The following is a 27,201-nucleotide window of genomic DNA, read 5'->3' as shown; positions in this document are numbered from 1 at the left end:
AAATGTTCTGGAATTTTATTTTCGAGAACGAGAATACTTATTTATTATCATTGGAGCGAAGTGACTTACTTTGAATTTCTTAGGCTAGGAATAATATTTTTTAACCATATATATTGTTAATGATGAGTATCTTCTTATCTTACATATAACCAAGACACTTGAGCTGGTAAACCAAGCCATCTTCAACAATAGTCCCATCAATTCATATTCTTGTTCAGTTCTAACAACAAATTGCTCTTTTTCTAAATTGCTCCGGATCTGTCCTGTGGGAGTCACAGCCATCTTTCGCCGTCATTTTTCATCACCATTTCTGCTCTTGGATTCTTCTTCTTCACGTCGTCGCAAGTTATCATCGTAGCCACCAGAGAGAGATTGGTAGCTAGCGTCCATTACCCAGAATTCTCTACGGGAATGTGATGAGAAATGGAAGTACCAATGATAGAAGCATGGCAGAAGCGATAGTTGAGCTTTTAGTCCAGAATTACGGCATCCATTAATAGCACTTGATGGTTGATGTGACTTCTAAGCGGATATCATTTCAGCTTTTCCTTTATGTAATATGGTTGTAGACATGAAAAAAACAACTCTAACTAGCAGCATTTTCTAGAAGAGAAAAGGAAAACCATAATGGAATATTACCAATTTTATTTGATGGAAAGACATTTACAATGTAATAGCTTTTTGCTTTAACTTCTGGATGTATTTATTGTTTATTTGCTGCTGCATAAAACCTTGTCCATCTTGAATATTTGAAGAAAAGAAATGACATTTCCATTCATCTATTTAAACGGAAAAATATACAATTGGGAACTGCTGAATCAATTCAAATTCCTAGTTATATACTTGTCAATCTAAAGAAATATAGAGGAGTAGAAATATGCCGGGAGCTATAGAGGTAAAGAAAAAGTCGTTCATTGGTGGAGAGGAGGAAAAGAATTATTATTATGATGTCAGAGAACACTGGGGTTGAATTGACATAGAGGTTAAACATTTCACTCTCTTATTATTGAGTGCCCCCAGAAAGGATTTAGCCAGCCCCAACACAATCTTTGTTCCGGGGATATTTGGTTTTTGTCAGAGTAATTAGGGGAGAAATGGTTACGAACTCTTGCCGCATTCTTCTCCCCTGCCTGGTCAATTGTTTGCTGTGGCTTGCAAGTACACGCAATACGCTAACATCCCGAGGCGAGAAAACCCAAAGACTAACCCGCTGCGCTCGTTTATGTCATGGTGGGAGTCCCGTCGAGTCGCTCCATAAATATAAAGATGATAGAGAGAGAGAGAAAGAAATTTTGTAATATATTTGAAGAAAATAGCAGGCTATATTTTTCAAGTAGTTCAAAGCAAATGATTATGGCATAGTGTCCTAATTCGATACCCTATCGCGACGTTGCCTAATTATATTTCTGGAAATATTACTACCTGATTTTCTACAATGTATCTGATATATTTGTGGATACATGCAAGTGTAATAACTATTTCTCTTTAGCTCTGAGAAAGGCAGCATGACTGGGAAACTTGCATGTGTAGAAGTTAGTTCCTCTTGTGTTTGGTTCATTTGCTATATTTAAAATATTGAATGAAAATTAGCAGGTACATTTTGAATAATTTTAATAAATGAACACCTTGAAATACAAGGGAACAAAACCATTTGAATTATGAATTCAAACCCTTCCTGCTTTCTAGTTATTGAAGTTAATGAGAGGCTTATAAATTGCTTTGAGGTTAGAAATGATTTTTGCAGATATTAAAGCAAGTGATTAGAATTAATTACGCACAAATAAACAAATATATATTATTTGTGGTTTTCTGGATGGAAAGTCAATTCTTGATATCAGTTTTTGCTCTGGGAAACAATTAATGGCAGAGAAAAAGAAAGAGCAAGGGCTATGCATGGAGAGAGTGATTATAATCTGGCTTTAAATTTTTAGTTTTTCATAAATAACATTTATAGAGAAATGTCCGCTTGCATGAACAGAGCTTTTTTATTGCTGCACGATCTAGAAGCAGTACATTTCTTGTTAATTTTACTTTAATTTACTTTTAGCTTTCTAATCTCTATCCTATACATCAAGTGAGCCAGGATAAACTTATGTACATGTACTTCTGATCCAGAGTACTAAGTAATAATGCTGATTTGTCATTAGCATGACGATGGTACAGTGTGACCAGGTCCAATATAGTTGGTTTTGCCAGTAGGGTCCCATCGTGACCTCAAGTTCATGAACTTAGTTTGGTCTAGGACAGAGTGCCTCCAGGTCTAGAGGTTCCATGTCTGGTAGAAAGACTCCACTCTGCCCCTCTTGTCCTCCTCCCTCCTTTGTTGGAGCCTTGCAGGGGGCGTGTAGCGCTCCCCTGATGACTCCCACCTGAGCCCCTATTATTTTGGTTGCGCTAAAGCAAGGGGAGAAGCAAGGGGGAGCGTATTAGAACCAATGCTGTGAGTTCTCAAAGTCTTATTACGTTAATCAAGGTTGGATTGTTGGGAAACATGATTGTGGAATTTTCATTTTGCTTCAACTGTTGTGTGATTCTGTCTGCACTCTGGAATATTTACCTTTTGTTCAGAAATCTTTAGTGGAGATTTTTGTACTACTGTACATGGGTGTGGGAGCTAAATAAAGTGAGATGTAATGAATCGTAAAATTTGTGAGTATGAAATATATTATCTTGATTTTTAATTGCAATAGGTCTAGTAGCACCCACGGCGGCGCATGAAAGTATTCAGCCTTTTGATTATTTCCTTGGAATTAATTTTGAGGAATAACAGAAGCAGTATGTTGGTATTTTGAGAGGAGGTGAAGATGGAGGGTAGAAAAATGGAGAGGGGAATTGGTGGAGGGTGGGGGAGAAGAGGGGCCAAATTAAAACATGTTACAACCAAAATTATGATTCCTAATGAATATCTTTTTGTATACACATAACATGAAAGAAATGAGGAAATTATCAAGCCACAAACTGTAGTAGTCAAGTGAGCGATATATACCCATGTTATTAACTCATTCACTCTCGACATGTCATGTGTAGAGGATGACAAAAGATGGGAGCTGAGAGCGATTCAGACAAGACATGTAGTTTTAAACCTGAGTTTATAGTGCAATGATGATGTGAAGAAGATGTTGGAGAGAGTTGGAAGGTATGTGACTGAGCATGATTGAGTAAATACATGTAGATGGAGAGATGGAGAGATAGTGGTGGGGAAGGGTAGAAAAATGGAAGGAAAATGATGAGGTAAAGACTAAAGACACAACCTCAGCTTGTTTCAATATTCCTAGATCTCGTGATAAGACCCACTTTGCACATGAGCTTGGTTTAATGTTATCAAGGTGTATTTTCTCTACGCTAATGTCTTGTGGAAGTAGAGATGTAAACAGCTCTATCAAGATGGTGGGATTTGACGGTTCAATGTTATAGGTGCCATCTTTTCCATCTGTATCTCCTTAGCAACGAATGCCTGCTTCATATTCAACAGTAGGCCAGTTCACACTTGTACATAACTTTAAGAAATTTTTTTTTTTTAAATTTGAACTCAAGATGTAATAATTTTGCAAGAACATAATTTATTGGAGTCTTTAAGCTCTCTCAAAATTGGTGAATTACAATGATGACTTTGTCTTTAAATAAATATTCCCCTGGTAGGCATTTGCGGTCGGTCGTCATTAAATTGAATTGGAAGAGAGAGAGAGAGAGAGAGAGAGAAGGAAGGGGAGGGGGAGAAGGGGGCAGAATAAAGTGAATATGTATTCTCTCAGCACTTTAAAGCAAAAATGTGTATCGTATCCTGAAACAGCGCCAACAGCTTTCCCCTCCAAAAAAGTATTTTTCTTTCTCCTGGAGCAACCATATTGTTTGTCATCACCTTCCGCAACTCTGGCCAAACTGACAGAAATTGAGTATCCACAAAAGTGCAAGACTGCTTCTCGATCGTTTATTAGGAAGTGCGAAGGATGGACAAAGTTGCCATTGTGCGAGCCTTATCCAGACAGGGATAAAAGAGATAGTCTGGTCTCATCGCGCAGGAATGTGATGTAAATGTTGGTGTTTGTTTGGGATTAGAGACTCAGGATATAGGGTGTTTGGGTTGGGGGTCTTTATAGGTTTTTACAGGATGCCATGCTGCAGGTTGAAATGTGTCTTCTTGCAGTGCTTTCCTGGAAGCGAAAGTTCATTGCTACTTTCTTTCTTTCGCTCATTCTTTCTTTCATTAGGGGCTTTTCGTTTGTGTGGACGAGGACGGCGTTCACGTCCTCTAACGATGCCAATTGGCGTCAGACACCCGTCCTGTTCACTACCATATAACCCTTTTCGTTTTAAGTCGACACCCATTCTCTACACGATGACGTAATGGCCCCCGCACGCTTAATCAATTTCTCCTTCTTTCACTTCTTATTTTGTTCTTCGTTTATTATTCTATTATACTCTCTCTATTTTCCTTATGTTATTCTTCGTTTTTCCTTCTTTCTTCTTCTCTTCTATCTTTCCATTGTCTATTCTTTATCATTTTCTCTTTCTGTCTTTAATGTTATTGTAGTTGTTCTTTCTATCTTTCCTCATACTATTTTTTGTTTCTTCTTTCTATCATCTTCTCTTATGTTATTCCTTGTTTTTATCATTCTATCACTTTCTCCTTTTGTATTTCCTTATGTTATTCTTTGTTTTTTTCCTTCTTCACCTTCTCTTTCTGTCTTTCCTTATGTTATTCTTTGTTTTTTCCTTCTTTCACCTTCTCTTTCTGTCTTTCCTTATGTTATTCTTTGTTTTTTCCTTCTTTCACTTTCTCTTCAGTCTTTCCTTATGTTAGTCTTTGTTTTTTCCCTTCTTTCACCTTCTCTTTCTGTCTTTCCTTATGTTATTCTTCGTTTCTTCCTTCTTTCATCTTCTCTTATGTTATTCTTTGTTTTTATCATTCTATCACTTTCACTTTCTGTCTTTCCTTATGTTATTCTTTGTTTCTTCCTTCTATCACCATTTCTTATGTTATTCTTTGCTTTTTTAATCATTCTATCACTTTCTCTTTCTGTTTTTACTTTCTGATTTACGCTGCGATGTAGCAAGATGACGTCATTCTGACGACGGGTCACTAGTTTTCTGACGAACCTCAAATCATCGATGAACGGGTTCGCAAATGTGGCCTGACGACGCCAGACGACCCGACGCATGCGCAGATCGCCGACATGACGTCGCATATTTGACGTCGACTATGTCGACGTGACAAACGAAAACCCCTATTGATTGGTGGTGTTGGTCAGGTTCATGGCTGTGCATGGTTTTCAAAAGCACTTCTTGTCAATTTTGTAACAATCACATTGGTGAAGTCCTTCAAACATGAATACAGAGGTGAAAACTATGAGTTTCGGGTGATAAGATATTCTGTTATAAGCCCTTTGCCCTGGAAGTTATTTATAGCACTTTTCAAAAAAGACAAATGGTCATTTGGAACTACATGTACATGACAAATTAATCCTACACTGCATATATATGTCTTATGTACTCAGTTCAGATGTTGTGTTTAAAAAAAGATCTGTTGAAATTCTGAGAGAGAATGTGCATATCGTTTTTATTTCCTTGTTTCCTTGTGCTATATTGTGCTTAATTTAGAACAAACAGGTAAATCTTTTATGTCTGGAACTATCTTTCTAAAACTAGATATATGCCTATGCTGCCATATAGGAAAACCTTATAATCTCATGATATTGGTGCCAGAAGAAGTAAACAATTATTATTATAATTGAAATATTATGATCTTCCTTAATACTATTACAGTAATAATATCCAGAGAAGTGTATGGAATATCATACATGACAATGTCTATGTCTGATCTTGATGATAACGACTGGTCTATATAACTTTTATTTATCTTTACACAGTGTTGGCAGTTATTTGAAGGGAGTGGAGATCATGTCTGGTGAAAGGGAGAATTTGTTTGATGACATTCACACTCTCAACAATGGGTCAATAATCCTAATGTATGTTTTGATAGACTTGTTCAAATACTCAGGAAGCAAGAAGTTTACGCAAAGGACAATTCCCATCTTGGCAAAGGGATGTTCAGCCGCAGTATAACGGAAAGGGAATGTATTGAATGATGGTTTTATTCATTGATTCTCTATAATCAAAGTTTAATGAACCAGCATAATGCACAACTGTAAATAAATAAAAATCAAGTTTTATCTATTTGACCAAATAACATGGAAATATTATCTATACATGGAGGCCTTGACATATAAGGGCTCTACTACTTTGTAGTAGAGTCATGTGAATGTAAGACAGACCTTGTTCTAGTCAGACAGGTTCTAACTTCCCAAGAACTTTGTATTTGCACAGGATGAAAACTTGTCAATTCTTGGTTGTGGCCGTGATTTGTTTAATTTAAAGGTTATTCTGTGATACAGTTATCATATCAAGCTATCAAAAGTGACAGCACTGCCATCTTCTCTTTGTTATCAATATTTTAGCTAGTTACTCTGCGGCCTTTATCACTTCATATATATATACTCCTGTGTGCCTTTAGTTTAGGTGCACTCACCAGATTCCAAGGTTGGTGATATCAGAATGCATCACTCTTTTTTCATTGTTGAGAAGATAAAATATATTTATGGGACCACCAGACACCCAAGGAGAAATATCAACACAATTAACCCACAAACATCTACAACAAACTCTACATCATCTTAAAAGAGATCATCAAAACATTGAAGATACCCCCTTGATAAACAGTTCCATCATGGTATCTTCTTGTTGTTCATGATGATGATGCTGATGATGGTGCCACTGCTAGCACAGCCATTACAGTGATAAGGAGAAAGCTTTTAGATGGCCGTGATGACACATTTACAGGTCGGACATGTCTTCCAAGGGAGAGGACCCTGGTCGTTGATCACCATTCATGTTTTTCTTGAGCGTCCATAAACAGCACTTTGTACTTGTTAGTGTCAATTTCACTGGTGCCTTCCTTCATGCTTAGAGTCATTTCGGTAAAAGTTGTGTTATTTTATAGCTAAAGTACAGATAAACAGTTGAATTAGTGGATAATGAAAGTTTGTGGGAGGTTGAGCCTTTTTAGGGTACAAAATTGATGATAATTATAGGATTTTAAACAAAATTAAAAGAAAGCAATTGACGAGAAATTATTAGGCTATTGAGTTTTATATAGATAAGTGATCATGCATTGTTATGGTATGATTTAAGTTTAGTAAAACATGCATTTTTCCAAAGAATCCAGACCAACCTTTGTATTCATTGGTTTTATTTGTGGATTATAAGGATATATACTGAAAACCATCTCTCAATCACATCAGAATTCAACATTTATTTGAAAATGAAGATACAAAGAAATGTAAGAAAGCTGTTCAGATCTCAAAACAATTCAATCTATTATTTGGAGTTTAAAATGTTTGAAAGCTTTCTGAATTTAGATAAACGATTTCATTAAACATTATTGTTTAAATAAGGCTGTAACATTAGAGTATCCGCATAGGATAGTATCTCTGATTGGAGTAAATTAATTCAGTTATATATATCAACTCGTATGTGATATTAAATGAAATCAAATATGTTAGCATACATGATGTATCCATGATTAAATTAGAGGTGATAGGCTCAACACCAGTCTCTAATTGATAATGATCTCTCTAAAGAGAGAGACGGCAAGCATTCCAACGTCCCTGGTACAGTTTGACTTGCTGACTCATAGATGTATATGGCATTGTCGTATAACATAATAATGTTCAATCTACAAATATTTGCTGCAATTTCAAAACTGGATTGAACTTTGAAGTTCTTGTCATTTTGTGCTTGCCAATCTCATGATCTGGTGATATCAATTATGATTTACTCAAAATATAAACTGTCAGGGATTATGGTTAAGGTTTTTGTACTTTGATAAATTATTCATTTAATTTCCTAGAGTAATTGGTAATACTACTAGGCCAGTAGACCGACAGCCCATGAGACTTGCAATGTAGGTCTGATGAACCCTCAGCAAGGCTCATGGGTCCAAAACATCAGTCTCATTGGCTGCCGGTCTTGTGGGCCCTCTGGATCGTGGGCTGTCGGTATCGCAAGCCTTCTGACGACTTTTCATCAGGTTTGCTAGACTGACTTTAACGGTCCTTTGGATTGTTGGAGGCATGGGCTGTTAGTTGGTCTCTTGGGCTGTATACATTCTTTTCATTGATACTTGTAGATGTTTGTTCAACTTGTAAAGTCTGATGACTGGAAGTTAGTTGAACTTGCTGTGATTCCAGTTTTATTCACAATAATGTTTTTGTATCTATACAAATATTAGTTATATTCCATTGTTTTACATTTTTCTTGCTAACAGGTCTTCTTTATGTGATGATACTATGGATGCCTATTGATTGGTAATGGGTGGATCTCTTTGCCCATTAGTGTTGAGTTATTGAGGTAAGTCAATTCTGTGTGTTATTTAGCTTCTTTCTTTTTTTTCATCTTTGATTAGTTCAAAATAGTTCCTCATCACAGTCAGTGCCTCTTTCACAATCAATGATTATCATCTTTATAATTGTTTCCATTCATCATCATCATAATCTTTTTTTGAATGTTTTACATTTCATATGGCATGTCTTAACTATTTCTTTCAATATCTTCATTGAACCTGAAAGTCCAATTCGTCCTCGCATATTTTCCCTATCAAATCTTTCTCTGTTTTTCCTTCATCTCTTTTGTCTGAAATAGCAGAGGAGTTAATCTTCGTTTTAATCTTCTTTAGTCTTCACTGACTCTTAGCTGTCTGTCTCCCTCTCTCTGTCTCTTTCTATAAAGTGCCCTACTTGCTCCAACCATGGATGGACCTTACCACAATTGCTCTAACAATGAACCTAGCAAGCTGCCTTTTGAATTGTTAGATTGGTATTATTTATCTGCCTTTGTGTTTGCTGGGTATCACCTCAGAGGTTTATCTAATGATAGCCTATCCTCCCATGCTTGGACTCTAATCTTGGTTGATTAGGTGACTCATCAGGCTGGTAAACATTAGTCAACTATTTCATAGAACTGTGCTATTTTATTGGTCGGTGGAGGTGACTTCAGGGTCCATGGGTCTTACAAGTCCTGTTCAATGTGACCTCTATTATATTGGATGTAATCAGAGTGAGGTTTAGTGCATCTTGTAGCTCTCTGTTTTGAAACTTCAGAGGTATAGAACTATGTAATGTAATGGTAAAAAAAGCAATAAAAGGCAGATGAGACCCACAACAACAAAAAATAATCTAGCTTATTTCCCCCACTTGCATATTCCAATTACATACTTGTTCTCTCCAAAAGTATCGCCTAATCCAAAAATGTTTGTTGTTTTATCATACCGGTTGTTCATCAAACCTGAACTGTTGTAATGGTCAGATAATGTTATAACAGATAACAAGGTCATTCTCCATATGTATGCAGTGCTAATGTTGAAATTATGTGATGTAGCCACATCCTTATAAAGTCTTCTAACTTTTAAAGATTATATTATGACATCATTAATGAGATATTTCACTTATGAATACCTTTGCAAGAAATGCATGTGGTCAATTATGGATTTTGAGGTTTGTGGTAGCAATAGGGTTACCGCAATGAAAGGGATGAGGTATGTGTTAGATTTTTTTAAGACCCTGAAGGCTGAACAAAAACAGTGGTCAGTTTAAGAGCATGTGATATTTGTCCAGACAGAGACATTCATAGAGATAGAACATGAATAGATTCTGACCAAGGTCTACAAATTGAGTCCACTTTTAGACCTGGTTTAATCCAAGCAAACCCCAAATTGAAAAAACTATTTTCCTCGCATTTCTATCAAGTTATTTGTGGGGAGACCAAGGACAGGTTTAGGACCCCAAAACATACATCATGTATGCTTGTGAGTCAGGAATTTATCTTCTTCTTCATTATCATACTGCCTGATACCCTGTTCAAACACTGACCCAACTCAGCGTACAAACACTCGTCATACATGTGTTGCTTTCGAGTGTATCTACCAGGAGTGAAGTGCTTATTCTGGGCCATTGTCTTGGAAACGTGGGCCGACATAGTTTTGACGCTTTTCCACTAATTGTCGCCCCCTCTTGATGAGGTAGCCCAGCATCCTTTGTTGTGGAAGGTAAGATAAATGCCTTACATAATCCTGCAAATATTTTCCCAGCTTTTGGGTTTTTGAAATCTTCCAGAGCACTTGATAGGTTGGAGTGATACTTAACATTCAACTGCCAAGAAAAATGGGTGTGACCAGTCCTATTATCGATTGGTAGAGAGAAAGTGATACTTACAATTCTTATCTCGATTCTATGTGAGAATGTGATGAATTGCGCAGGTATGTTACTTGGGTATCTAGGAGATAAAACTTTGTGGAAAACTGCATGAGTAATCTCCACTGTCTTTTCTGAGTAATTGACTTTGAATATCTTTCAGAGTACCTTCTCTAGATTATTGTAACTACATTGAATCTAGATAGTCGTGGATTTTTGTCAGTCCATATACCATTTACAGAAGCTATTTCAGTTGACTCCAGAAAGAAATGAAACAAACTAAACTTTCACACTATACTTCAGTCAAACAAACTACTCTGATATTATCACAATTTGAGATAGACAATAACATGGCCTTCTATTGTAAGAATGAAATATTGCACAGCCTTGATTTCCATATCAAAACTATGCTGTCAATAAATACCTCAATTCTAGCATCAGCACATAGCATGAAAGCTTTTCTCTATGAAGGAGAGTGACTCTTCGTCGACCATAGATAACACACCCTGTGAGCGATATAAAATGACTGAAGAGCCAATATGACAAGAGCATATGTCTGATAACCAACTTGAACCCTCCATTTAACTCCTAATTAGTTCCTTTAATTGGTATGGAGTTTTACAGATTGTTATTATTTTGCTTTCAGAGCCCAGACGAAATTAGATAAAAATAGAGCCCCATGATAAGGATCACACGTCTTGGGGAGAACAACACTATATTGCAGATGTCACCAGGGATGTTTTACATGAGTTACATGACATTCTATCTGATGTTATCAATTAAACTCTTTCATCCATCCACTCCCCAAATTAATTAAGCAGGTGTTTAATCAAGATGGGTCTGAGATAATCAAATGCATCCAGTTGTCTAGTTTTATTATCTGGACTGTAGGATAGTCTCCTCGTACAGACTTTTGGTTCAAATTCAGCCCTATTTTTTGTAATCGTTTCATGAATCGGTTGGGAACAGCATTGAGTACAAAACTACTCCTTAATATGATATTTGTTATTGCTACATGTTATATGAAATCCATCAGATACAAACAAAGACATGATTATTGAGGAAAAGAATTGAGAATATGAGATATAGGGAGATAAGAAAGAGATAGGTTAAAAACAAAAATGAAGGAAAGAACAAAATTAACAGACAGAGATTAGCTCAGTTGGATTTAAGAAGTTTTTAGACACCTTTGTACAAATTTGATTTTCTACCTCTATTGGTGATAGTTGCCATGGAGATATCTTATTAACGATGTTTTTGTGATTTGGGTATGAAATAGATTGGTTTGCACAAGGGCTATGCGTACCACAATGAGGGTGATAATCACTTTGATAATGATGTTATCTGGGTAATTTAGTTAATTTGCATGTGTATTGACCAGAAGGGTTTTGTGCCTTTTGTAATGAAAGAGAATTGTTCCTGTCTTTAACTCTTGTCTTAAATGGTATCCAACATGTGGTACCTTCAAAATAGAGAAGAAAAAAAAATTAAGTGCTAACATTTGAACATTGAAATGAAATCCATTAGCAATAGCAATAAACAAGTTTGATCAACCTTTTGGAACACAAAAATTGTACTATTAAGGTAATAAAACTTCTGCATGATTTTTCTTGTTGACACTGCTGCTGGGGATACATATAACTACAGTATGTTTATTATTCTTTATTTATTTTTTTTAAATTTATAACCTTTCTAACATTATTACAGAAAATGATGATTGTCATATACTTCTAATCTCAAAGCACTCCCCTGCATCTATCAAATATAAAAGAGTGAGAACATTTAGAGAAATTAGTCTTATTGTCTTGTAAGAATACAATAGATTTACCTTTAAGACATTCTCTTAATTGATTTGGATTGAGGTGATTTGTAAGTTGCATTTTTCTTTTAAAAAAACTTTTTTTTTTAAATTAAAAAAACAGAACAGAGGTAGGATTTTGGTTGGATTTTGGTTGGATTTTGGTTGTGTTCACCGGTAATAAGTTAGCAACTTCTAACAACACCGGAATGTGAGAAAAATCAAAGATTTTTGCTTGCACTGTAAATGCTGCTAATGTTTACTTGGGTCATGAACTGGTGAAATATTTACAAAGTTGAATCCTACCCATTAAGATATACTCCTCTTCACTAGTAGATCTGAAACAATCAGGCAAAAAACTCTGTAAAGATCTTGAGTAAATATTTATAGCTAGAAAGAATATAACAGCTTTTGGCAAGATTAGCTTATCAGGAAAATACAAAAACTGAACTGCTTTGATGAATGAAGTTGTCAGTTTGTAAGGAAGAGTGGATCAAAAAATGCATTAGACGAAGATCACACAGATAGGGTATGAAAGGAATAAAAAACGAACGTCCAACAAAAACTAAATCCGTTCTAACTAGAAATTTTATGGTAATGGCCTTTATCTGAAGCCTCAAGTGGGAAGATTTGTGTAATGCCCCAACCTTGTAGTTTACATGATATTTCAGCAAAATTTGAATTCCCACAATCACTGTAGGATCATTTTTGTGAGGGATTTTAAGTAGATTGTTATGATTTATTCATTTTGAAATGAATAAATCCCTGTCATCTCTTTCCATTAGTAGGGGAGTGCTAATCCAGTCACTATTATCAAATGTTAATTTATAGAATTTTCTACCTTTTCTTTCACAAGATGTGTTAATATGCTTAGAAGTATTGGCATTTAATATCAGCTTGTGACGGTAAAGCTTTAACTGACTGCATCCCTTCTTAAAGCTCATTCCCTCTGCTTTGCCGTTAGTAGTTTGTTGTCATCAGAAGTTGAAGTCTGAGGGAGCTTGCTTAGTAGTGTATCTTGTTTCTCTTCCAAAGACACAGCGATTGGTTGGAGGGCATCAATGATTGAATTTAGAGGCACCCCAGTACGAGTTTCCAAAGTTGAAAAAACAGTCGAACTCTCTTCGGATTAAAATTTTGACAGCCCTGTTTTGAGAGGATTTGTAACAGCCATTGCTTTCAAAACAAGAATGTCAAAATTCACAAGTCAGAAAGGGGATTTCTTGCTGTCTGTGCTTGGACAGGGTCTCAGGTTTTATAATTCTGGGACCGTAATGGACTAGAACAAAGACAACTGTCAGCACTGACCTACGACCTTTGAGGAGATTTAAAGAAATAAAGAGCGCCATCTCCGATTCCTGTCTAATTGCTTCAGTGATGTGATCTTATTTAGTTTTCGTCCACCATGACCAGGTATGTATATAAAGACACTGAAAGATGTCCATTGCACAATTTATCTGTCGCACCACCCAACCATCCAAATGAAATATAAGGAAAAAAAGGAAACTTTAGTCTATCATTAATGGAATTAATTAATTGACGAGAGGCATTAATTGGCAAACATAGCATTTTTCACCATCTCTCCTTCAATCTGTCACTGATTGAAATTAATAATATTAATAATATTTGGTTCTTATATAGCGCATATCACATTTAAACGTCTCTATGCACTTCAAAATTAACAAGGTAACAATTTATTTAGAAACCTTGGACCCTATTTAGCTTTCAAAACATCAAATGACATATGCAATTAGTCAGGTGTGATACTTTGTAATAATTTTTGTTTTTAAGTGAGAAAAACGAGGTCGTGCTGACAATGGGTAATGTTAGTTCTATGCAGAGATACGCAGAAAAAAGAAAGACACGAGGATACATTTTAATCACTATTCTTTAACACGTGTATTCCCAGATGTTCATAAGCAAGTAGTGTATTTTATATGCTTGTTATTAAGTTGAATCCTTTATATATTACATTTTTAAATCATTGAAGAAGTTTGAACCAGCTAATGAATGGAGCATGTTCTCATGGATCCCAATGACTCATTAAACGTTCCAAAAGGAGCCAGCAATTAACTCAAGATAAAAAGATGACTCTAGAGGATTTCATGGGCACTAAATCATCAGTCTTTCAAGGAATTATTTCCAGCTCCACTGATCACGCGAGACGGTCCCAGACAACGGTCCCGCGCCCAGTGCGGTCTAGCAGCACGGAGAAGGAAATACCCCATGACGGTATTATCTCTGAAACCCAGATGGACTTCTCATTGACTTTTGACTCTGACATTTTGCTCATGCACATTCCCCTCCTTCATTCGGCATGGGATGAAGTCACCAGAGGTATCTTCATTATTGTCTGCTGCTAATTTAAAGCCCCACTGTTCTACTTGTAGCTACTTGCTCCCTCTATATAGAAAACTTCCCCAATCAGTGCCTGTTGGTCCCCCATGATCCTCTTTTTCTTATGTTAGTTGAGAGCTCAGTTAATGAGATAGCCACCTGTCAGTGACCTTGCAGGGTGGCCTAATCCCTTCTGGCCCAGTAGTATTGACGGTCTTTAATGTCACTTTCCAGTTTCCATTTCTAGTTTATATCACAATCACCCAGCATTGCTGCTGAATGATATTGTTTAATTAAAACTGTTATTATAATGCCGTGATCCACCCATGGGATGATGCAGGGCTATGAAATATATAGTTTCTTTATTACAATGTACTATTTCACAGGATACCATAGCATCTAGATGCTGAAATAAGTCATAAATTAAGTGTAGCAGCTTTAAATGGACATCCTCACTGCTAGCACTGGCATTATTTAGGAAAATTCAAGGTACCCAGTATACTTTCCAGATATTTAGTAACTTTGGGGGGGGGGGGTATTTTTTTCCACTACAGAATGTATGACATATCTGTATGTGTCATTTCAGAAGTTATATTAAAGTCTGTGGCATATAATTGAAAATTGTTTTTTTGAGTTGATTTTACCCCTGGAAACATTTTAAAAGAAAACTAAAATATTTGATTCAGTAAGATTTTTATGGACCTCAATGGGGGAAAACAAGGCTCTAATTGTTACCAGGATACAAAGTACTGAGCAGTTACACCAGGTATGATTTTTATTGTGACTGATGGTGTCTCTTTTATGACCCATTTTGTGGTTTTTATACAATATTAAAAGAGTCATGAAAAAGTACACTCACCTTAGTTCTATTGACAAAGGGACACCAGTATCAGAGATTGGTAGGTGTGATGTCTCATATTGACAACTGTTGACAATATAAAGGGACTGTTTGTAATATAATTTGACACTTTAATAAAAAAAATAGTTGCATTTGCAAAATGACTCTGAAATATTAAACGTCCAGTAGGTGAGGGTTTTAAAAACAGCTCACTTATGAAAGGTGAATAAGATAGCATCTGTTTGACAATATTGATTGATTTTTAACTTTTCAAAACTCTATGTCTATTACAGTTCTCGCACTATATTGTAAGAAATCATGCAGTAGTCTACTTTCAGAATAAAAGGGACATACATGTAGGTCTTCATGAATACATGTCTAAATAAATTTTAGAATTTAAAATAACACCAGAAACTTTACTGTGTATGAAATATTTGCAAAAATTTGTGAGTGGTTCACCTTCACAAAGTTTCAGGACACAAAATGAACTAGAAATTTAATTCGTCACGAAGACGAATAAGGTGGTCTGTCTTCAAGTCTTATAATTGATTATAATATTTACTATATTGAAAAAGGGAGAAGTTATATAGACATGTAAACAATGATGATTATGATGATGATGATCTTGATAGTAGTGATTATGATGAGGATGATTATCATCATTATGATAATGAACATGAGCGTGATTCTGACATCTGATTGAAAAAATGAGGAAATATTTAGATAGAATATAGTCTCAGCTACAACATATTAAGATTTGGTTGAAAACTGTTTTGAATAACAACCGAGACACTGGTCAAAACACATTGTCATGTAGATTCATGTTTTGAAAAAAGTGACCTCCCATAGACATAACACGCAAATATGACAAATTATGCATTGCCGCCTTTAATCGAATATTATACTATGATGACGTCATCGAAATGAAATATGAATGGCATATTTTTGATAGAGAATAATCTCAGCTACAACATATCAAAATCTGAGAGAAAAGTGATCACAGATAAGTGAGATAATCTCAATTGAACAAAGACAAAAATGACGTCATCAACAAAATACATTTTCTTTAGTTTAGATGCAAATATGAAGATTTTGTTTCACTTTGTACGAGTCAGGGTGGTATGAAATCATATTTCCAACTCATGCTCTTTCCAACCATGATATAAAAATTGGGGGTCGACGGACTATCTGAAGAGCTATTTTGATTTATAAAGTAGCATGTTTTTGATCAAATTTACATTATATTGCCCATAGCAGCACGCGCAGAATTTGAACTTTTACGCGCGCTCACAGCCTTATGAAAGGTCAAGAGTGACTGAAATTAATGTAAATTGTCATTTACGGTAAGAGGAATCTAAATCATGTAAACAAATTGAATTTGACCTTTTCCGCGCGTTGTGAACGCGCGCACCGCGCGCGGGGACAAGTACGGACGGAAAATTTTGAAATGCTTCGAATGACCTGATTCGTACTCTCCTTTAGTAGTTAAGTGATTTTGAGCAATTTAAAATTTTGATGTGCGCATACGCGCGCGTCATGACCTTCATGTGACCTTTGATGACATGACTTGTTGACCCTTGACCTGAAGTATATGTGATATGAATATGAATGACCTTTGCTTAGGCATCATGAAGATATGATGGATAACGTGATTTCACAAAATGGCGCCTGGATGACGTCACGATGACCTGATGACCTTGAAAAGGTTACTGTCACGTCTCATGACAATGACCTATGACTGTGTCAAAATTGAAAAAAATTAACACAACCGATCTTGAGTTAACCGATGAACAAAAAACGGGGAGAAATAAAAATAAATAATAATAATAAACTAGATTTGTAATACTTGTTTGGAACGAGTATAGGTGGGCTGATCCAACAAAAAATTGAGACAAAATAAAGGGTACATTTGAGTAGTTTTTTGTCTCAGCTACAACATACTCGAAGTTCAGCGTAAATGAAGCTAAAACGACGTAGATATTGCTCGCGAAAGACGGGAATGTAGAATCGAGTTTTGAGAAAAAATCATGTCCCATAGAGAATACACGCAAAATGTGAAAATTGACATGCCTCCTTTAATCACAAAAATACGCCATGATGCTTTTGTCAAAATTAATAATTGTTACGACTTCATTTGTAGAAAATTGTCTCAGCTAGAACATTTTAAAATTTAGAAGAAAATCAATCACTATTTACAGAGATACAATCAATTTTCCATAAATATGCTGACGTCATAATATGCAAATTGAAATTTTGAGTTCGGAGGCCATTATAATGACGTCATGAGTTAATTGAAGGTCAAATGTGACATGAAACAATATCTCCGAATCATACTCTATCAAATTATGAAAACAAATTGGGGTCACCTTGTATCCTAAAGAGCTACAATGGATTTTGTATAGGCATGTTTTTGCCCATATATGCTATGTATTACAAGAGCTCGCGCGCACCGAGATTTATGTTAAACGGTCGATCATTCCGTTATTAATAGTCATAAAGAGACAAACATGGTATCAATTTGTTTGTAAATATATGTGGAATATCATAAAAGAAAAAAAATGGCGATTCTATGTTATGTAATAGTTTTACGCGCGAAAACGCGCGCGCATGAGCGTGTGCGCGATTTTTTATAAAATGCTTAGAATGGCCTAAAACGTATGCAAAATGATTTTGAGACGATTTTGAGCATTTCAAAATTTTGCGCGCGCATTGACGCGCGGACGTACGCGCACGCGCGCATTATTTGAGCTGAAATTAACCGGACGGATATTGACCTTAATCATGATAAATATGAATGAGAATTACCTTTTGGTTATGAAGATATGATCATGAGTTGATTTTCGTAAAATTTTACAAAATGGCGCCTAGATGACGTCATCAGTCAAGTTCAAGGTTGAAAACATTTCTGTCCTTTGTTCATATGTTTTTACTTATATGTGCTTAATTTCAAGGATTTTGATCGAGCCATTTTCGTGTTATCTTGTTCACAAAAAAGTGGTTAGAAATAAGAAAAATATTTAATAATAAATAAATAAAGGCAATTCTAACGAAATTATAAGGTGGTCTGTACGATATACAGCCCACCTGATGAATTACAACTGAATGCTTGCAATTCATGAAATTTTCTTTAAATGAAAGTCGCTGTGATGTACATCATAAAAGTTCCATGTCATGAACATTTCTGATTTTCAAGTACTGCTATTATACTGCCATTTCCCCCTGCTCATGTGCAGTGTATGTGAACTACAGAGTATGAGGGTCCATTAACAAGGCGAGGTAATCAGCGTGCAGTCTTTATACATGATAGCATGGGCTTTTCACATTCAATTTGGTAGCATCATTTATAACCATGATTGACCAACTGGTCTCCAGCATGCCAGTCTGTCACTGTACAGCCCATGCCCTAGCTGTTAGCCTCTTTCATGACTCTTTCATGACTCTATCTCTGGAACATACCCTTGTCGTTGTAGAATATAGTACGTGACAGTATACTAGAAAGTTTTAGAAAGTATAATAACATTTCCCAGAAGCCGATGGATATAGACATGATACTAAAATTAGATATTGAACTTCAATTCCCTACATAAAAAAAGAAGTGTAGAGATTCTAAATGAACATGACAACATAAAATGGTAGTCTAACTCTAAACACAACATTTCCCTTGTTTACAAGTACCCAGTCTAGGTCTATAGGATTCTTCACTCATTAGTCATCGGGGTATGTTGAGATAATGAAAATGTTTACACAGCAGTTTGCTTCCAAAATTAGCATGGAACAAGTTCCTTGAGAAAAGTTCACGTTTGCTTATGCTGCAGTTGGAATTACCCTGGCCCATATTTTATGCCACATGTTAGCTGGTGTCTAGATGCCTCAAAGATACTTAGGTAATAATAGTGCTACTAAATATTTAGAAATATAACTGTGTGGAAACTTTTCAATGAAAGCAGGGATCTATTTATTCTTACTTGCGTGGACATTGATGAAATGTGTGCTCTCAACCTTACTCATTACTAGAGAGGTGTTTTAAAATATAACTACAGTTAATTCCTGTCTTATTGGCCACCTCTCTACAAAGGCCCCCTGTCTATAGCAGTCATTCGCTTTATCTCCCTGTAGAAAGAAATATGTGTTGTAGAACCTGTCTTCAGTGACCAGTTTCTATGTTACCCTTGGGTTGCCTTTATAGACGGATTTGACTGTACTCGCTCCAGACTCTAGTGTTAACTTTTTTTTTATTTATGCGGGATATTCACTTTGTCCAATGTGTATTTCTATAGGATATTTCAAATCCAGGATTTGGAGCTACAAACCTCTATCTATTCTCCCACGTGATATATTTGTTGAGGCATGAACAGATGATCTCCCAGTGCCCTCATTATTTTTTGCTCAAAGTCCCTTGGGGCAAAGGAAGCAATGATGATCATGAAATTGAAAAATATCAGGTATCATTTTCTTAGCCATGCTGCCTCGCGGTAACTAAAGAGAAGGCTGTGATTAGTGTGTAGATAGTCTGAAGTCATGACAGCTCTCTCTCTCGCGATCTTCTTTATGCTTGTTTTGGGTGATACGCTAGAGGGAAAATATAAATCCTGAACACTCTATGCACAAGTTTATGGAAATATATGTACTGTCATGCTCATACATGACTTTATAAGCAGTGTTGTCCTTGTGAGATTTTAGTTATTGCTAAGATGGTATAAAGAAATATTGTACAGAGCATTAAATAATGAGCCCTATATAGACTTTTGAACATTTATTTTCACTTTTATTTTGTTTACCTTGATTTACATTATATATGCTGCATTATGTATGAAATATAATTAGAATTGATATGCACTATGAAACATGCCATAACCTTAACGTGTTTAAAAATGGAATTGTTATAGTTCATCTATAAAAGGAATGAGATGATAAATTAATGAGGGAATTCATAGATGCTAAAATGTCTGTAGTGGCTTTAGGTAATCTATACTTTCAATTTGTCTCATTTTGTCTATTGTAAACCTCCTCGCTGGCTGTCATCGCCTCCCACATTTCAAATTGCCTCATTGATCATACCTAGCAAGGTTTACAGGTATAGAAATAATGAAGGTGAAAGTAATGATATTTCAATCTTTAAATGACTGTGTAATGATCTGCAATCATTCAATTAATATCATTGCTGTCACCACATTCTTATGCTTGACTTCTCAGATTTATCATCATATCGTATTACTTATTTTTCTGCCAAGAATCTCAACCGTATCTATATTTGTTACCGGAATGATCATTTAAAAGAACTTAAAGAGATTAGTATGATCAATCAATGGAGAAATTATTATTATGTTGTTAAAGACATAATGATATATTCCTTGTTATGTGAAGAAAGGAATGGAGTGAAGAGAGGCAATAATACCAAAGTGTTTATCATTTACAAGTTTTAACTGTTAAGAATTATTGTGTCAGGAATAAATCCATTCTGTGTTTGTCAATATACCTTTATTTCCAGCAGTGCTACTTTTGAAATGTGTTACAAATTGGGCAAAACATGGAAACAGAGCAATAAATCAGGTTTTGTACAAACCACAAATAAACGATCTTGTATTAGAAGGCATTGCCCTGATTGTGGTGTGTATCAAGTTTCTAGTGAAAATGTATCCAAATTAAAAGCAAATTTGTACTTAAATATCCCATTTTGAGACGAATCAATTACTCCTACATGTGACACTTCTCAACTTTAGGTATGAAGTGGAGACATCATACATGATTTATTAGACACTATAGGAGCTCCTTCAGCCCCAAATTGTTGAGCTCCTTAGGCCTGTCCTCATCAGACCGAAGTTGCAAAATAACCCGCTATTTTAACTACCGGTAGCCCGATCTCAAATTAGCCAGCTCTAGAAATTTGCGTTTTTATCAGCCTGCAGTTGCAATTAGCGGGTTATTTGGTCAAGAAAATATCCCAAGAAATCTTGGTCTTGTTTCCAAAATAATCCAGGAATATTTGGGAAATAGCAGGCTAATTTGCGCCCATTCGAGCTAGTTTGTAATGAGGGTATTGGTCTGGTGATGACGAAATTTTGATTTTGGGGATAATATCCCAAGTCTGAAAATAGCTGGTTATTTGGCAAACTCAAGCTGATGAGGACAGGCCTATTGAGCGGTCTCCTCAGAAGGCATATCAAGTCTGACTTCATTGGATTGGTATGTTCACCCAGGGCTTGTAATAAATGGATTCCGCATCTAAGAGGGCCCTTTGAAGCAGTCCGTTGCACCGAGAGTCTTTTTTCCCCCTATCATAATCCCGTTAATCCCCCACCCGGACCGCACAGCTCGTAAATCTCACTCCCGAAACTGAGTGACATAGGGCTCGCGAAATGCATTGTTGGAAATACACATCGGCTGCTATCGACAAAAATGGCGGCGTACAGTAGGGAAGAGTATTTGGTAGGCGACGATTTAGACTTTCTGACTGATTTTGAGGAAGATTTTCTTGAGCCTGGTGTATGGGAAGTTGGAGACCAATACAAGTTATGCACGTGTGAAATTCCATCAACGGAAAATCTTATTCGTTGCAGCGAACCAGAATGTACGGTTAAATGGTTTCATCGTGAATGCGTAGGCCGCTCCATGTAAATAGGCAGCATTTGAATACATGAATAGTCAATACACTCACAACATACAGTACAAATGCACATAATCATCCCGATGCGGTTGATCGGCAAGTTTGACAGTAGACTCACAATTTTAATTTTTAAATTATTCTTTCTAACATCAGAAAGTTGAACAAATTGTATTTTAATGCTCTTTAGGTGTCATCAATCGTCACTATAGTACTGCCTTTGAATGAAATCAGTTGAGTTTTGTACAGTGGTGTTTGAAATGTTGAGAATCAATAGCACAACTTTCAATACACGGCCAGGGTAGAAATGCAGCTATGTGTGTTTCCACCAACACATCCAGCATGTACAGCCCAGCGAGCACGGCGGCTTTCGCGTCGCCGGCCCGTACTCGGGGTGAAAAGTGGTGATGAATTGACAACTTCTAACCCTCATTAAACCAAATGCGCAATTATACAACACAGTTTCATTTAGTTATTTTAAGAGATAAACTTATGGACTACCTTCCTAGCTATGTAAAAATTTCGGAAACTTTCGGAAAATGTCAATAATTAGAAGAGAACGTGATGATGATGAGAAACTTGCATTCACTCTAACTCACGATTTCCTTGGTCGATTTCGCTGGTTCAGATGGCTACGTCTTCAGAAGAGTTATCCGAGCACAGCGAAAGCATTTGATAACCAATAGCAGGTTGCCTTGTGCCATAAGTTGTCGATTTTGTATTTTTGTCTGTTATAGCTATATACATCTTCAATGAGTATGACGTCATTTTCTCGGTGACTCGCATGGCTTCAAAGCCTTTTTTTTACGACCAAGTGTTTGGAGAGCTTAGGGAAGCAGGCCGCGTTGCGTAACACTTCGTAACATTTGGATCGCCAGAGGGCATCTGTGGTCTGATAAGGGCGGCTGTTGATGGATTTGATGGCTGAAGAGGGTTACATTACTTGTTGTTAAGCCAAGTTAATCTTGAATATCTTTCCCTCGGGAAATTCTTTCGAGACGGAATCTCCATTTAAAGTCTCACCTCCCTGGTTCACCTCGTATTTACTTTTCTGGGAGGACATCTATAAATTTTACGATCTGAACAGGTAGCTGGAATGACTGGTGGTGACCCTTGTGCCTCTGTCTTGATTAGCAGGCCAGTGAGATACAAAGTATGGTTTCATGTGACACCCATCTCATGATTCGAGTTGATGACTTTTCTTCTATTTTTTATTTTTCAAGTTTAGAAGGACTTATCTTATTCCTAGTAAGTGAAAGAGGCATTCATTCATAAACATTAGTTGTAAAAAATGTTAAATCAAAGAGAGTGATTCTGGAGGGAATTGCACTTTTGTGTAGGCCCTACAGTTCTTATACTCTACAGGAAATCCCATAGTAAAATACATCTAGATTTGTTCTCAAATTTTGTGTACAAAACAACGCATGAACCATTTTAATACACATTCTTTCTCACAAAAATATGAAATAACTTCACCTTTTAATGATTTTCATACATCTTAAAAATTCAATAAATATCATTTTGTCCTGCGATTAGAAGATCTGAAACAAGTTGAAACTTACCAACCCATAATTTACGCTCAATCTGCTTGTAAATTATATTCAGTAAATAAACAAGAAACCAAATTTAATACATCCAGACCTTCCAGTTTGATGGAGTTGAGTTCAATTTTATGCTGTAATCATTTAGTTTTTGATTAGTCTGTAAGTACAAACGTATTGACCTTTATAAAGTTCATGGTGTTTTTTTAGTTGCTGTTTCTTTTTTGGCTTCTTCTCAGCTCTGAAAGAAAAAGAGAAAGAGAAGTCTTTGCAACCAGAAATCACAAAAATTGTATGATAAACTGAATTTGTGAAATTTACTCAAATTGATTTTCCTTATTTGTTGGGGGGGGGGGGGGTAAAGAAACATTGTCAAATCATCCTGTTCTAGCTATATGTCAATGGTGAAATAGGCGTAGGTGCAATCTGAAATGAGTTCAATTTAAAAAAAAAATCTTTTTCTGAACTGTTACCGAAATTATCCGTAAATTATCCTATTCAAATTCTGAATATGCTTTAATATTCACTGATGTAGCATGAGACAGCACTGAGAGGAAAACTTTTCTTTAATTACAGTGGTTCACATTTTGCAGGATATAGCTTTGATATAAAGTTTTCAGATAAGCACAACTGCTGTCTGGAGATAACACATATTAGAGCAATTCTGTCTTTCTAAACAAACATCAAAGTTCCTGGCTGAAAAATGTCAACTGCTGAAGTTCCGAGTCCGCAAAATATGTTTACCAATCTGAGTCACAGAGATAGGGTCTCTGAAAGAGACTACTCCCTTGCTTTTGATTTCTCAGACTTCTGCCTGTTTTTTGGTCCTGTTTGTTGGTAGCCTCTTGACAAGTGATCTGAATTATATATTCATGAGACCCGATTTCCTACTGAATTATGCATGTCTAGACCGCAGCGATTGTGTGTGTGTATGTGTGTGTTCGGGATTGCCCAACTAGGCTAGTCTGCAAGCACAGACCCTAATTTGACACTTTATCAAAAAATCATTGTGCCTTGAGAGAAGCCTAACCCAGCTATCTACTGGTACCTACTGGTTGTACCAATATAGGTCAGGAGCAGCTATAGTACGTGGCATATGGTAGTCTTATAGTGCACACTCTCTTTTACGACTGACCAGGGTTTGTGCTTGCAGACTACAACTAGGCGGCCAGTCTCGCTCTCACGGAAGGAATTCGCACAGAGCGGTAGATATTACGTCATAGTAGCTCTTTCTGATTGGATGACTTTCACCGAACTCTGCTGGGTCGGAATATTCGCCAAACAAAGTAAAACATAAGAAATTCATATCACTTGTCAAGAGGCCCTCCGCGCAAGCGCCTCGGTTTCTCTGACTCGCTTCGCTCGTCAGAATTTAGAGACTCCAACAGCGCGAGGGCATCGACAAGCGCCTCGGTTTCTCTGACTCGCTTCGCTCGTCAGAATTTAGAGACTCCAACAGCGCGAGGGCATCGACAAGAGGCTAGTTTGTTGGATGAAGAAAGGACTACAAATCTGTCGTCAAGCTCGTAACTGGGCTCCAATCTCAACCAAACTGGTATCCACAGGTTATACTGGTCAACAGATATATCATTGGGTTTGGATAGCTAGAATGCTGGTCCTATCTGAAAATGTGTCCTGAGGTCTACTTTTATATATTCTTGAAGATTTGTACCACATTATTATGCCTCATTTGATTATCGTTGATTACGAAACTAGAAGTCTAAAAGAACTATATGTATTGCTAGTGTAGATGGAGGCTCCTTTTCAGCATTATTCTTGTTGTTTCTTATTCGATTATGATGAAGAACCTTGACTTTCAATCAAGAAACCTAGTGTTTCTCAAAATCTAACAGTACACACTTGATGGTTAAAATGGGACATGTTTCGTGTGGACAATAACTCCTCATACATAAATTGGAAGGTTGGACTAAATAGTGGGCTTTTAAAAATAATTTTTAAATCAAGAAATGTTAGGAATGCGATTTAATCCTGCCATTTCTCTCCCCTTGAATGTTGATTTCATGAGTCATATGTCATCACAATTTATGTGGTGGAATAAATTGGCAGAGTTAGGGCGCGTTCATGCTTGATTTTGACGGCCAGAATCAGGCATCTGTTACGCGTTTAGTTTAAAACACGGTTGCGTCTTAGCTCACTTTTGTAGAATCACCGAAAAACGGCGATCACGATCGCCGATCGTAAACTCACAAAAAGATGCGTTTACAATTTGTAAACGCGTTTAAATGGGGTCAACGCACTGACCTCTAGTGGGTCTACGTAGCATGCACAGTGAAGGTTTGCGAATCCAGCTGGAAGACCAATTAAGGCCACACACTGAGAATTGCCTGGGGGAGCCAGAGAAGTAAGCATGAACACTACATCGTGGAACTGCGATCACGATGAGCGTTTACGATGAGCGTTTCAGATCGCTCATTCTGCCTTCAAAATTTAAGCATGAACGCAGCCTTAGACAAATTTGAATATAATGCTGCGAAAACCTGGTATTTTGTTCAATTTGTTGATGAACTTTCTATTTATAGTCATTGGTTCAGAGAAGTTGGGGGAGGGGGTGGAGGGAGGGGGGGGGGGGGGTGAGAAAATAATGTTTATGTCTTTCGAGTATATGTTTTCTCTTCAGGGCCAGAATGGCTTTAATTCTGATAAAGTATATGTATAAGTGTTAGCGCCCTTCTCGCTCAAATCAGTTGATGTGAGAATCGGCTCATCAATTATTAAAAATGAAAAGAGCACTCAGACATGTTAAAATACTGCATCCAGTCAAATGTATTAATCTTTTTGATATCTTCAGTTAATAATAATAATAATACATAAGATTTATAAGGTGCCAAATTCACTTGACAGTCAAATGCTCAAGGCGCAGCTTGTGCAAAAGATGAAAAATACATACTTGATACATTTATACAAAGTGCGATAGGAAAGGTACAGACATGAAAGTTCATGTAGTATTCTTTTTTGTTGGGGGGGGGGGGTATGGTGAAAGGTGAGTGTGATCTGTTCCTGAAAAGATTCCAAGAAAAGTTGTATTTGATTGTTTTTGACAAGACATAAGTGATTTAAATCGCACCCGGAAGTAGTTCATTGACCAGCATTTCCTTCCTGAATGCATTTAGGCTTCCAAAATGATGGAGATTTAGCCATCAAAGGAAAAACGCAAAGCATGTTGATACTTTTTAATATCATTCCACTTGCTTAGTTTAAAAAAAAGGATATTTAAATGTTATTGTTTGAATTTGTTTAGGATAAGTTTTTTGTTTTTTTGTTATTGTGTTAGGGGCATTCTTATGAATACCGGTATGGAAATGAAGCGGCAGACTCCCTAAAAAGGTAGTGAGATGCTACATAATACATGTAGGCAATTGGACAATCAGATTAACACAGCTTTTCCATGAAACTTTAACTTGTACCTTGTATATATAGTATCTTTATTGTTCTTTCAGAACAGGAAGTCTGAATGAAAAGACTAATGACTGCTAGCAAATGTTCTGATACCAATACAGTAAAACAATTCAATAGGGTCTTTAGACAAGAGGATAATGACCCTAGCTGGGGATTATGCTCAGAAGTCAGACAGCACCATTCTTTTGAACCACACTTCACCTTTCATCTATCATACACCCTATATTCAGCGCTTGAATGGACTAATCCGAAGTCTGGCCAGTGCCTTTTGTTTTCCAATCATTTGAGGCTGGCCAGCTCCATTCAGAAATAGGGGGGGGGGGGGATCAATGAATCTCTATTAAGTCAGGAGGGGGATAATCCTGTGGAGAACAAAAGGTATGTCCTATTGATCAAGAGGAGATAAGCTGATGGTGCCCCACTCA

At 36.5% G+C, this 27,201-nt stretch overlaps 1 protein-coding gene across 3 annotated transcripts in view; it reads left to right on the top strand.

The window, feature by feature from the left end:
• LOC579087 (teneurin-3) overlaps window positions 1–27,201 on the top strand; it is a 123,893-nt gene that overhangs the window by 42,241 nt on the left and 54,451 nt on the right. For 2 of the 3 annotated variants that reach the window (XM_030980405.1, XM_030980406.1), the window contains one exon: window positions 8,324–8,406. The gene's annotated coding sequence lies outside the window, so the exon portion shown is untranslated. Of the gene's footprint in view, window positions 1–8,323; window positions 8,407–9,988; window positions 10,100–27,201 lie in introns of those variants that run through there. The other variant, XM_030980408.1, reaches the window with a different exon arrangement.

Source organism: Strongylocentrotus purpuratus, unplaced genomic scaffold, assembly GCF_000002235.5.
Source record: "Strongylocentrotus purpuratus isolate Spur 01 unplaced genomic scaffold, Spur_5.0 spur5_scaffold_11, whole genome shotgun sequence".
Classification (NCBI taxonomy): Eukaryota; Metazoa; Echinodermata; class Echinoidea; order Camarodonta; family Strongylocentrotidae; genus Strongylocentrotus; species Strongylocentrotus purpuratus.
Note: the sequence above shows the minus strand (reverse complement) of the source record. Positions and strands in the feature narration are given on the sequence as shown.